Here is a 13,943-nt window from a genome sequence, read left to right as displayed (position 1 = left end):
CCAAATTATTTTCTGAGTGTTAATGTACTAAACAGTCAGTATATAAACATAAAAATATAAAGACTAAAGTAAAAAGACCAATTGCAATATTAGATAATATTAAACATTTGACTCTGTGATAGGTACTATGCTAAAAACTTATGTATTATTTATTTCTCACAACATTACAAAAGAGATATTAATATTATTTCCCTTCTATTGATGGAAAACCAAGAGCAGATACTTGCCTCAGATCACACAGCTATTTATTGGTAGAGATGGGATACAAACATACATCTGTCCTAACTTAAGAGCTCAACTTGTTCATCACTATCTTGTCCTAATTATGGATAACAGTAGTGTAAGGTAGGTGCATCTTCCTCCAGCCTCCCTTTTACATGCCACATCATCTCTCTAATAAAAGTACCCTCCTTTGAATATATAAGAAAAAGGAAGGTTATTCTATATCCATTTCTGGCCCATATCTGAAAACGCCATCCCGGGGTTCATGCGCCTCCGTGTGGTCTCTAACTTCACCGAGGCCCAGCCCTTCCTTTGTGCAGGATTCCCAAACTCCAGCAGCCTGCCACTCCTCCCACTATGTGCTATGTGCGGGCCTGGGCTGAGGAGATGGATACAAAGTAAGCCGCATCTCTCCTTCTTTGCTCCAGTCCGTTGCTCTTCCACCAACGTCAACTGAAGGTTGGCCAGGTGTGTCAGATTTCACTGAAGTGTGAAATAAATACATAATGGTTTCCACGTTTAAAACTGTTTTCTAAATATGACTCTTTCCTTATTCTGATGGCAAGCATACAGGGGTTAAACCCCACCTGTGGGAGTTCTCTTATGGACTCAATCTAGTTCTTAGCCATAATGCTCTCCAGGTAGGTGTTCCTACCTCTCAAGGAGGACCTTCTTTCTCAAAACTCTATAGTCTGAATCTCTGTCCTCAACACTTTGGGAAACCCTATTTCATATCCACAGAAATTTGGCCATTGGATCTTCCCTCCTTTCCCAATTCATGCCTGCTGAGTAAATAATTTGGGAGACACCGTACCCTCCAACAGTAAATACTCTAAGCATCATTCATTTAGTATAAATAACAGAAGGATATGTCAAACAGGTCTTTTATACTTCAAGTACAAGAAAACAGTCCAGTTATAATGTTTGACATTCAGCTGCAAGTTGTATCCCCAAGTGGTTCCCCACTTATGTGAGATGCAAACATATCTGTTCATTCTTAAAGGTCCTCAGTTGAATAACTCTTGAATTAAACATTGGCATTTACATATACCTCTTACAGATAAGCTTTAAATCTCAGAGACAGCACAGAGTAAATCCATTCAGCTTTTTTTCTTGTTGCTAAGAGTATTTATGTATACAAAAAGAGGACATAATAGAATTCCTGTGTATAACATCACAAAAGGAGTACACAGACTTGGCAGGAGGAGGAACTACTCAGTCAGAAATTTCCTGTAGAACTTGATATTGGTAACAATGAATGACTATTTTCTACCAACTAAGAACTAGGAAGTGGAAGATAATGATGCCATAACAGTTTCTTTGGGAGTAAATTATTCCTAATGAGTTTTTTCTTCTTTATTTTTCTTTATAATGTTCTCTGGATGATTGCTAGCATTGACTTTTTAATTTTGGGATATATGTTTTTTATCATATAAAATATATTCTAGAGTTCCCTAGGTTCATGTGATTATTAAAATGGGGATTATATTTGATTTTATTTAACTTCATTGAAACCATGATAAATTAAATTCCCATTATCACTTATTTATAGAGTGAGAAGAAATGATTTGATGTGGAAATATGAATAGGGAGGAAGATGATGCAAAATAGAGGCATGGAAGAAATATTGTTTCAGGACATATATTCTATGGTATCATTTTTTAATTCTTAATTTATTCATCATATTCTGTTTCTTATGGTTATTTCTATATATATTTTACTTCTTTCATTGTTATGTGAGATTCTTGAGGTCAGAGAGAGTAATAATGAGCTGGTGTCTACAATAACTATTTGGTTCTTCATTAAGTTTTTAAAACTCAGTAGGATATATGAAGGCATGTATATCCTTAAAACAAAATACACAAAAGATTTGGAAAGAGTTGGTAGGGGATGAAGACCCTCGAGACCTCTGCTGTCCAGTACAGTAGCCTCTAACCACCTAAGGCTACTGAGCACTTGAAATGTGGCTAGTGCTCATGGAGATGTGCCTTAAGTGTAAAAGACATACTGGATTTTGAAGACTCAGTATAAACAAAGAATATATCAACAGTTTCATATTGATTGTATTTTGAAATAGAATTTTGGATATATAAAATATATTATTTAAATTAGTGAGTTAACTTCACCTATTTTTTTTTAACTTTAATATGGCTACTAGAAAAATTTTAAACTTAAGATTTAAAACTAGTTGTATGCCTTGCATTTGTGGCTTATGTTATATTTCTATTGGGTAGTGCTGTTGTATATATTTTTTTAGAATTGAACATATTAAAAAAAAATCTCTTTTACCTTGAAGAATAGCTTACTTGAATGCACCTTCCAATAAGAAAAATTTTCTCTATCTCAATTTACTGCTAACCTTCTTATCTGTAGGTCAAGAAATGTTTATTTCTCAGCTTTTAAGTCTAGGACAGCCACCAACTGGTGTTAGTAATGGAAAATAATAATTAATTGGATTAGAGAAAAGCCTTGCAATTAATGTGATTACCAGCAATTCATAATACACAAATATTCTTAAGGGAAAAAATGTGTTTAGCCTTCAAACCAATAAATAAAAATTTTTTACATCTCAAAAATTGTTTTGTTTCCAATAATTCAAAAAATGTATTTGCTTACCTACTTTATTTCCTAAAGAGAGGCTGTTGTAGTTTTATATTTAAACCCAGGTGGCATACTAAGCCATGCTATGGGCACACTGAATTTACTTCTGTAAACTTCAATAGAGTTGTTTTCCTGACTCACTAGGTTTGTGTAAGAACACTCTTCTTGAGTAACTAGTTGAAAATGAATATATAAAAATGCCTGCTGATATTCTTCTCTACCATACCATTTAAGCCATTTTCATGTTAGTGTTCTATTTCTCAAGACACACGTTATATAACCTTAAAGATAATAATAATTTAAAAGCTGCCTCTTCAGCTATAGAGACTTTTCACTGTGTCTTCAAGCTGGGTTCCCGTGGTAATGTGTCTCAACTAGGGAGCTATTGGCATTTAGGGAAAGATATTTATTGTTTTGTGGTCCCTTCTTTCACAGCGAACAACCTTTAGCCTCTCTTTTCTCTATTCTCTAAATGACAGTAGCAGGCACTCCAATTGCCTACATTCCTGAGTCCATAAGATAACTCCAACTCAGCCCTCACCAACACACCTATGTCTATGTATCACCTGGGCAGTACCATTCCAATAAACAACTCCCGATCTGAAATTGTTATTATTTCCCTCATCATCTTTAAAGGAAAACCTATAGTTTCCTGTATAAAACATTATGAATCACTGTAAACTGTCTAACATTTTTAATCCACTTACTCTGGGCACTATTCTAAATGCTTTACCTTACTTGTCCCAACAGTGCTATAAATTACAGATTATCATATTTTATAGATAAAAGATCTAGTGGCAAGATCATTTAAGGAACTTGTCTAACTAATCAGCTAAGTCAGTGGACAGGAACACAGATCAATCGGGAAGTTTGGGTCTAGAGCCTAAAGCTCTGCGAAAGTTTGCTTTACATATATATTATTAAAAAAACAAAACAAAACTTTTTTCATTCGACAGCTCTCAGCTAGGGCCCTGAATTTACAGGGTGCTTTTGCTTCTCAACCTTAATGAAAGTCTGGCAATTATTTTATATAAAAATAAGACTAAATTTAAAACCTCACCATACTGGGAATCTGATGTAGAAAATCAATAGCACAGCAGTAACTAAAGCCAGGAGTTCTCAAACTTTAGCCGGCATCCCAGTCACCTGGAAGGCCCCACTCCTAGAGTTTCTGAGGATTGGACAGGGCCCAAGTCCCTGAAGTTCTAGCACATTCCAGGGGATGCTTGTGCTGCTAGTCCAGGAAGCCCAGGTGAGGACCACTGTCCAACTTTAAGAACACAGCGCCATCTCCATCTCTGCTCACCATAGACAAGTGTCCACACTTTTCAGCCATGGTTATCCTTCTAAGGGACAGCATGGAGGGGCTTCTCAGGATGGACACCAGTGCCCTCTATTTATGGTCAGAAAGAAGTCCTGGGCTTGTTGTCAGGTCACCGGAGCACTGCTCTGCCAGCATGTAAAGCAGTTTACAACTAAAGTCATACAAAATATATTTGAAGTGTTTATTTAATGCTGAGAGTTTACCCTAGGAGGCAGAATAATGTAAAAAGAAAGAAAAAGCTGGATATGATTAGGTTCCCTCCCCCCCCCCCCCGCGCCCCCCCCCCCCCCCGCCAAATAACTTCACTTTAATGTAACTTCAAGCCAAAATATTCTGGGAGGTAAACAGTCTTGATAGCTACGTGGGAGGGGAGGCAGGATGAGCCTGGGGAGGAACGGGGTGTGTGGCCACTCCACCCACTCTAGGGCGGGGCCTTGGACACAGAACCACCAGGAGCTGGAAGACAAAGGACTCCTCAAGTTTCAGCAGGATGGTACCCTGCATGTCCACAGAAGACTGCCCTTGAGAACATCTCTAAATCAGTTCAGTTCAGTCGCTCAGTCGTGTCTGACTCTTTGCAACCCTATGAACCACAACACGCCAGCCCTCCCTGTCCATTACCAACTCCCAGACTTCACCCAAATTCATGTCCGTTGAGTTGGTGATGCCATCCTCTGTCGTCCCCATCTCCTCCTGCCCTCAGCCCTTTGCAGCATCAGGGTCTTTTCAAATGAGTCAGCTCTTCGCATCAGGTGGCCAAAGTATTGGAGTCTCAGCTTCAACATCAGTCCTTCCAGTAAACACTCAGGGCTGATCTCCTTTAGAATGGACTGGTTGGATCTCCTTGCAGTCCAAGGGACTCTCAAGGGTCTTCTCCAACACCAAAGTTCAAAAGCATCAGTTTTAGGCACTCAGCTTTCCTTAGAGTCCAACTCTCACATCCACACATGATTACTGGAAAAAACTGTACCCTTGACAAGACGGACCATTGTTGACAAAGTGATGTCTCTGCTTTTGAATATGCTGTCTAGGTTGGTCGAAACTTTCCTTTCAGAGTAAGAATCTTAATTTAATGGCTGCAATCACCATCTGCAGTGATTTTGGAGCCCCCAAAAGTAAAGTCTGATGCTGTTTCCACTGTTTCCCCATCTATTTGCCATGAAATGATGGGACTGGATGCTATGATTTTAGTTTTCTGAATTTTAAGCTTTAAGCCAACTTTTTCCACTCTCCTTTTTCACTTTCATCACGAGGCTCTTTAGCTCTCTTTCACTTTCTGCCATAAGGGTAGTGTCATCTGCATATCTGAGGTTATTGATATTTCTTCTGGCAATCTTGATTCCAGCTTGTGTTTCTTCCAGTCCAGCGTTTCTCATGATGTACTATGCATGTAAATTAAATAAGCAGGGTGGCAATATATAGCCTTGACATACTCCTTCTCCTATTTGGAACCATCTATTGTTCCATGTCCAGTTCTAACTGTTGCTTCTTAACCTGCATACAGGTTTCTCAAGAGGCAGTCAGGTGGTCTGGTATTCCCATCTCTTTCAGAATTTTCCACAGTTTATTGTGATCCACACAGTCAAAGGCTTTGGCATAGTCAATAAAGCAAAAATAGATGTTTTTCTGGAAATCTCTTGCTTTTTCCATGATTCAGCAGATGTTGGCAATTTGATCTCTGGTTCCTCTGCCTTTTCTAAAGCCAGCTTGAACATCTGGAAGTTCATGGTTCAGCTATTGCTAAAGCATGGCTTGGAGAATTTTGAGCATTACTTTACTAGCATGTGAGATGAGTGGAATTGTGCAGTAGTTTGAGCATTCTTTGGCATTGCCTTTCTCTGGGACTGGAATGAAAACTGGCCTTTTTCCAAGCCTGTGGCCACTGCTGGGTTTTCCAAATTTGCTGACATATTAGTGCAGCACTTTCACAGCATTATTTTTTAGGATTTGAAATAGCTCAACTGGAATTCCATCACCTCCACTAGCTTTGTTTGTAGTGATGCTTTCTAAAGCCCACTTGACTTCACATTTCAGGATGTCTGGCTCTAGGTGAGTGATCACACCATTGTGATTATCTGGATCATGAAGGTCTTTTTTGTACAGTTCTGGGTATTCTTGCCACCTCTTCTTAATATTTTCTGCTTCTGTTAGGTCCATACCATTTCCGTCCTTTATTGAGTCCATCTTTGCATGAAATGTTCCTATGGTATCTCTAATTTTCTTGAAGAGAAAATTAGTCTCTAGTCTTTCCCATTCTGTTGCTTTCCTCTATTTCTTTGCTTTAATTCCTGAAGAAGGCTTTCTTATCTCTCCTTGCTATTCTTTGGAACTCTGCATTCAAATGCTTATATCTTTCCTTTTCTCTTTTGCCTTTTGCTTCTCTTCTTTTCACAGCTATTTGTAAGGCCTCCCCAGACAGCTATTTTGCCTTTTTGCATTTCTTTTTCTTGGGGATGGTCTTGATTACTCTCTCTTGTACAATGTCACAAACCTCCGTCCATAGTTCATCAGGCACTCTGTCTATCAGATCTAGTCCCTTAAATCTATTTCTCACTTCCACTGTATAGTCATAAGGGATTTGATTTACATCATACCTGAATGGTCTAGTGGTTTTCCCTGCTTTCTTCAATTTAAGTCTGAATTTGGCAGTAAGGAGTTCATGATCTGAGCCACAGTCAGCTCCCAGTCTTGTTTTTGCTGACTGTACAGAGCTTCTCCATCTTTGGCTGCAAAGAATATAATCAGTCTGATTTCGATATTGGCCATCTGATGATGTCCATGTATAGAGTCTTCTCTTTTGTTGTTGGAAGAGGGTGTTTGCTGTGACCATTGAGTTCTCTTGATGAAACTCTTTTGGCCTTTGCCTTGCTTCGTTCTGTACTCCAAGGCCAAATTTGCCTGTTACTCCAGGTGTTTCTTGACTTCCTACTTTTTCATTCCAGTCCCTATAATGAAAATGAGATCTTTTTTGGGTGTTAGTTCTAGAAAGGTCTTGTAGGTCTTCATAGAACCATTCAACTTCAGCTTCTTCAGCGTTATTGGTCGGGCCATAGATTTGGATTGCCCTGATGTTGAATGGTTTACCTTAGAAACGAACAGAGATCATTCTGTCATCTTTGAGATTTCATCCAAGTACTGCATTTCAGACTGTTTTGTTGACTATGATGGCTAGTCCATTTATTCTAAGGGATTCCTGCCCAAAGTAGTAGATATAATGGTCATCTGAGTTAAATTCACCCATTCCAGTCCATTTTAGTTCGCTGATTCCTAGAATGTCGATGTTCACTCTTGCCATCTCCTGTTTGACCACTTCCAATTTGCCTTGATTCATGGACCTAACATTCCAGGTTCCTATGCAATTTTGCTCTTTACAGCATCAGACCTTGCTTCTATCACCAGTCACATCCACAACTGGGTGTTGTTTTTGTTTGGCTCCATCCCTTCATTCTTTCTGGAGTTGCTTCTCCACTGATCTCCAGTAGCATATTGGGCACCTCCTGACCTGAGGAGTTCATCTTTCAGTGTCCTATCTTTTTGCCCTTTCATACTGTTCATAGGGTTCTCAAGGCAAGAATACTGAAGTGGTTTGCCACTCTCTTCTCCAATGGACCACATTCTGTCACCACATTCTGTCAGACCTCTCCACCATGACCATACGTCTTGGGTGGCCCCACACGGCATGGCTTAGTTTCATTGAGTTAGACTAGGTTGTGGTCCATATGATCAGATTGGCTAGTTGTCTGTGATTGTGGTTTCAGTCTGTCTGCCCTTTGATGCTCTCTCAGCTCCTACCGTCTTACTTGGGTTTCTCTTACCTTGGTCGTGGGGTATCTCTTCACAGCTGCTCCTGTAAAGCGCAGCCGCTGCTCCTTACCTTGGACATCTCTAAACAGGGCTTGGCAAAGACACCCCTGAATGGGTCAAGACAGTTAACCAAAGAAGCGGTGCCCAGGATTTAAGGCCTCCAGGGGTTCCTCTAGCCCTCACCAGCCAAGCGCCTAACCCCACGCACCACTCAGGTAAGATCCATGGCCATTCTCAGTGAAAGGGGTACTTACCAGTGGGGTGTAAACGTGGAGGGAGCTAATGCCCAAACTCTCGGTTGTGAACTTTCTAAAATGAGCTCTTCCAAGTAAGATGCACACAAGTTCTAAGAGCAGCAAGTTATAAGAGCAGCAGCCTCCCCAGGAGGGAAGGCTCAGCGCCCGGCAGTCTGCACTGGGCCCTGCATCCCCCTAGACCCTGGGGAGCCTGCTGAGCATCATTGTGCCTCCCATAGTGAGCTCCCCAGCAGTTGGATTTCAGAGCTCCAGGCTCAAACTCTGCCACTGCCAGTGGTCAAGGGGAAGCTCTGTTTGGCCAAATTGTTCAATACCAGATTCCTCTTCACAAGTCGCTGTGGATGCCCATCCTGCCCTTCCCCAGCCTCTCTTCCATCTGCCCTGCCCTGTTCCCACCTAAAGTGCCATGTGGCTGTGCCCGTTGTCATGGTTGGCTGTTGGGCAGTGGGTGGATCTTAGGTCAGAGGGTGAAGCTGGTGGCCAGACAGGGACAGCATGACAGTTATATACCAGTGGAAATAAACACAAATAAAAGGAAATTTCCCAATCTCATCATAATATTCTACAAACTGAACACTTAAAGGCAATCATCTTAAAGTACTATGTTTAGGGCTAAGTTAATAATAAAATATACATGTATTTGTCTCCCCCTTGACCTAAGATTGTTACTATTGCTTCTTCAGAGGACCATAAAAAGAATTTATATCCTACGATAAGCCCTCAATTTGTTTAAAAAAGAGCAACAATGAGGAAAAAAGCTTTTTCTCTCCTCCCTACTTCCCCTCCCCTGGTCCTTTTGACTCATAAGCTTTATACCATCATTCCAGCTTTCACAGCAACTTGGCTTCAGGAAGCAGCCCTGGATATCCACCCACTCTCCCTGAGTGAGGAAGTTTAGAATCCTTAAGAATGTTTCCCGGTAGCTGGGAAGGTTGCTCTTGGGCGGGGGGATGCTCTTCCTTTCCTGGAGGTGGCCCTTGATGACAATGGCCTTCGCAGTCACATAGCATGTGGGGCTGAGGTTCAGCGAGCTGCAGAGCACCTTATCACAGTGTGACAAGAGCTTGAAGACAGGCAGGTTCTTAATAGTGGCAAGCTTGCCATCCTTAAAGTTCTTGCTGCGCTTGGAGCTGCCTAGGTTCTTGTTCTCCTTCCTCCTCTCACTCTTGCGCCAGGTTGCCCCTTACTCGGCTGCCTCCTCCATCTTCGTGATGCTGTAGCTCCGTTACCACTGCAGCCCCCAGATCTTAGTGCACAGCCTCTCTCCTTCTGCATGTTCTCGAACAGATAGTGGAATTACTTGCAGGACATGAACTGGGAGGGTAACCACAGCTTCAGTTGCAGCTCCTTCTACCCCTTGGTGACTTTGTGCTTGGCCACCTCCTCTTTCTCGTTCTTGTCCTTGCCCAGGAAGGTGGGCACTAGGTTGTAGTCACGGGTGATGGTCTTGCGCTGCTGCAGCTCCTTGAGCTTCTGCATGTGCATGTCCAGTGCGTGTGCTTCTGCTTGATTGCTGTGGGAGTTGATGGAAAGCCAGCGAATGAGTGCCTCCACATCCTGGTCACACTCAGTGCGGTAGTCATCCCTCAGCAGCATTAGCCCAGCTGCTGCTGCTCGGCCCTCATTGCTGGGGAGTTCAGGAAGCGCCAACCTGAGCAGTCATATTCTCCCAGTGGTTGAAGCCGAACTTCTCTATGGCATCCAGCCGCAACTGCTCCTCCTGGCTGGTCCAGCCACCTTCAGCCTCAAGCCCCCACAGCTTGAAGTGCCCCTCACCCACCAGCTGGTAGAGTTACTCAGTCCACCTCCTGTGCTGACCTGAGAAGATATGTCTCAAAATAACCATCTTGTCTGGGGTTTGGATGCCATGTTCTGTTATAGATCAGAGATGGAGGAGGCAAGGAAACAAAGTAAAAAAGCCATTTATCTTGTAAATGTCTCCTAGAATGGCAAGCCTCAGGCAGGGCATGTGTTAATTTCTTCCTTCCTGCCATCTACAGGTGAGCAGGGTTCTGAACAAAGGCACTTTAGTTTAACCAGCAGGCAGAGAAGCAGGATTCTCTGAGGCAGGCCAGTAGGTATGATTATAATAACAAAACCAATGAAGAGCAAGTCAGAGAAACATTTCCAACATGGAGTCAGAATTGGCTTTTCCCCAAAACAGTAGCCATGGTAGTGGCAGTGGCGGCTGATCTCAGCGCTGGTCAAGAAGTACTCTGGGCACTGCTCTGTGTCCTGACACTTGAGCAGTGGAAGCAGGACAGGCTCTCCTTGGCCAGGCAGTACTCTCAGTACCCTTACCAACCTCCACTATCTTCCCCCACCCACTGCTGCCGACACCACCTACTGATACAGTCTTAAAGATAAAAGTTATTAGGAAAGGAAGACTTTTCTCTGTTGTTAAGTTTCTATTCTATAAGAATTTCCCTCATACATACTCTTTAAAATGGGGCATATATATCATATTAATTTTTTAGACTGAAGTAGAGTGCTAAATATGTGATTGATAGAAACAACTCATTCCTACAAGTGAAAATTCAATTATTGTTTTTATTGTCCCTACCCCTTTGCTCTAAATCTTGTATTGAGTCTAACGTATGGAACTGGGTGAGGGGAGGCAGGGTATAAACAACATATTATAAATGTATCTCTTTTCATATAAGGTAGGAGGATAAAGAAAAATTGCTTTAAAAAGTTGCCATCTACTGTCAGTGTAAAAGATGTAACTCATTTCCTCAGGTGTATGTTTTATTTTTCCCTGTTTTATTTTATAACACAAGAGCATTTCAGGCAGTCACAGTGCAGTATGATTTCAGATGTCCTGTTGATGTTGTTCAGTCACTAAGTCGTGTCCCACTCTTTGAGACCCCATGGACTGTATGTAGCAAGCCAGGCTCACCTGTCCTACACCATCTCCCAGAATTTGCTTAAATTCTTGTTCTTTAAGTACATGATGCTATATAATCATCTCATATTCTGCCAGCACCTTCTTATTTTGCCTTCGGTCTTGCCTAGCATCAGGGTCTTTTCCAATAAGTTGGCTCTTTGCATCAGGTGGCCAAAGAATTAGAGCTTCAGTTTTAGCAGCAATACTTCCAGTGAATATTCATGGTTGATTTCCTTTAGGATTGACTGGCTTGATCTCTTGGCAGGTTAAGGGACTCTCAAGACTCTTCTCCAGCACCACAGTTTGAAAGTATTGATTCTTCAGCTCTCAGTCTTCTTTATGGTCCAACTCTCACATCTATATATGACTACTGGGAAAAACCATAGCTTTGACTATATGGACCTGATAGCTCTGTTTTTTCTCACAGTATATGTTTGTCATAGATTTCCTTTCAAGGAACAAGCATCATTTAATTTTGTGACTGTAGTCACAAAATTGTGACTGTGTAGTCACTGTTCCCAGTGATTTTGGAGCTCAAGAAAATAAAATCTCTCACTGCTTCCATAATACTGGCACAGAATAATTGTGCTTAAAATATAACTATATTTTGTTTTTTATTAGGGAAATTTACTAAGCTTTTTTTAAAAAGTAAGAGATGTATGCTGGGAAATAAAATTCATTTACATTTTTACTATTTAGATAACAACTGACCTTTTGAGGTATGTATAAATTTAAAAATACTATGTACCCATGAAACCAAAATTAGGGTGTTTTCACCTAAGCCATGTATATTAACTCTTTACATAATGGCCCTAGAACCCAGACAAAGGGCAAGGATTTAAGTAAATGGTAAATCCACGTCAGGCTTCCCTGGTGGCTCAGTGGTAAAGAATCCACCTGCCAATGCAAGAGATGCAGTTTTGATCTCTGGGTCAGAAGATCCCCGGGAAAAGGAAATTAGTGACCCATTACAGTGTTCTTGCCTGGAAAATCCCATGGATAGAGGAGCCTGGTGAGCTACAATCTGTAGGGTCACAAAAGAGTTGGACAGGACTTAGTGACTAAACAACAATGATAAACCCAATTCATTTTTTTTTTTTTTAGTTTTTTATTTTTTAAATTTTAAAATCTTTAATTCTTACATGCGTTCCCAAACATGAACCCCCCTCCCACCTCCCTCCCCACAACATCTCTCTGGGTCATCCCCATGCACCAGCCCCAAGCATGCTGTATCCTGCGTCAGACATAGACTGGCGATTCAATTCTTACATGATAGTATACATGTTAGAATGCCATTCTCCCAAATCATCCCACCCTCTCCCTCTCCCTCTGAGTCCAAAAGTCCGTTATACTCGTCTGTGTCTTTTTTGCTGTCTTGCATACAGGGTGGTCATTGCGATCTTCCTAAATTCCATATATATGTGTTAGTATACTGTATTGGTGTTTTTCTTTCTGGCTTACTTCACTCTGTATAATCGGCTCCAGTTTCATCCATCTCATCAGAACTGATTCAAATGAATTCTTTTTAATGGCTGAGTAATACTCCATTGTGTGTATGTACCACAGCTTTCTTATCCATTCATCTGCTGATGGACATCTAGGTTGTTTTCATGTCCTGGCTATTATAAATAGTGCTGCGATGAACATTGGGGTACACTAATAGATGGAGAAATATACCATGTTCATGGATAGGAAGAATCAATATAGTGAAAATGAGTATACTACCCAAAGCAATGTACAAATTCAATGCAATCCCTATCAAGCTACCAGCCACATTTTTCACAGAACTAGAACAAATAATTTCAAGATTTGTATGGAAATACAAAAAACCTCGAATAGCCAAAGCAATCTTGAGAAAGAAGGATGGAACTGGAGCAATCAACTTGCCTGACTTCAGGCTCTACTACAAAGCCACAGTCATCAAGACAGTATGGTACTGGCACAAAGACAGACATATAGATCAATGGAACAAAATAGAAAGTCCAGAGATAAATCCACATACATATGGACACCTTATCTTTGACAAAGGAGGCAAGAATGGAGTAAAGACAATCTCTTTAACAAGTGGTGCTGGGAAAACTGGTCAACCACTTGTAAAAGAATGAAACTAGATCACTTTCTAACACTGCACACAAAAATAAACTCAAAATGGATTAAAGATCTAAATGTAAGATCAGAAACTATAAAACTCCTAGAGGAGAACATAGGCAAAACACTCTCCGACATAAATCACAGCAGGATCCTCTATGATCCACCTCCCAGAATTCTGGAAATAAAAGCAAAAATAAACAAATGGGATCTAATTAAAATTAAAAGCTTCTGCACAACAAAGGAAACTATAAGCAAGGTGAAAAGACAGCCTTCTGAATGGGAGAAAATAATAGCAAATGAAGCAACTGACAAACAACTAATCTCAAAAATACACAAGCAACTTATGCAGCTCAATTCCAGAAAAATTAATGATCCAATCAAAAAATGGGCCAAAGAACTAAATAGACATTTCTTCAAAGAAGACATACGGATGCCTAACAAACACATGAAAAGATGCTCAACATCACTCATTATCAGAGAAATGCAAATCAAAACCACAACGAGGTACCACTTCACACCAGTCCGAATGGCTGCGATCCAAAAATCTGCAAGCAATAAATGCTGGAGAGGGTGTGGAGAAAAGGGAACCCTCCTACACTGTTGGTGGGAATGCAAACTAGTACAGCCACTATGGAGAACAGTGTGGAGATTCCTTAAAAAATTGCAAATAGAACTACCTTATGACCCAGCAATCCCACTGCTGGGCATACACACTGAGGAAACCAGAATTGAAAGAGACACATGTACCCCAATGTTC

At 40.9% G+C, this 13,943-nt stretch overlaps 1 pseudogene; it reads right to left on the bottom strand.

The window, feature by feature from the left end:
• LOC102176888 lies at nucleotides 9,055–9,804 on the bottom strand (annotated as a pseudogene).

Source organism: Capra hircus, chromosome 10 (assembly GCF_001704415.2).
Source record: "Capra hircus breed San Clemente chromosome 10, ASM170441v1, whole genome shotgun sequence".
In the NCBI taxonomy this organism is placed as follows: Eukaryota; Metazoa; Chordata; class Mammalia; order Artiodactyla; family Bovidae; genus Capra; species Capra hircus.
Note: the sequence above shows the minus strand (reverse complement) of the source record. Positions and strands in the feature narration are given on the sequence as shown.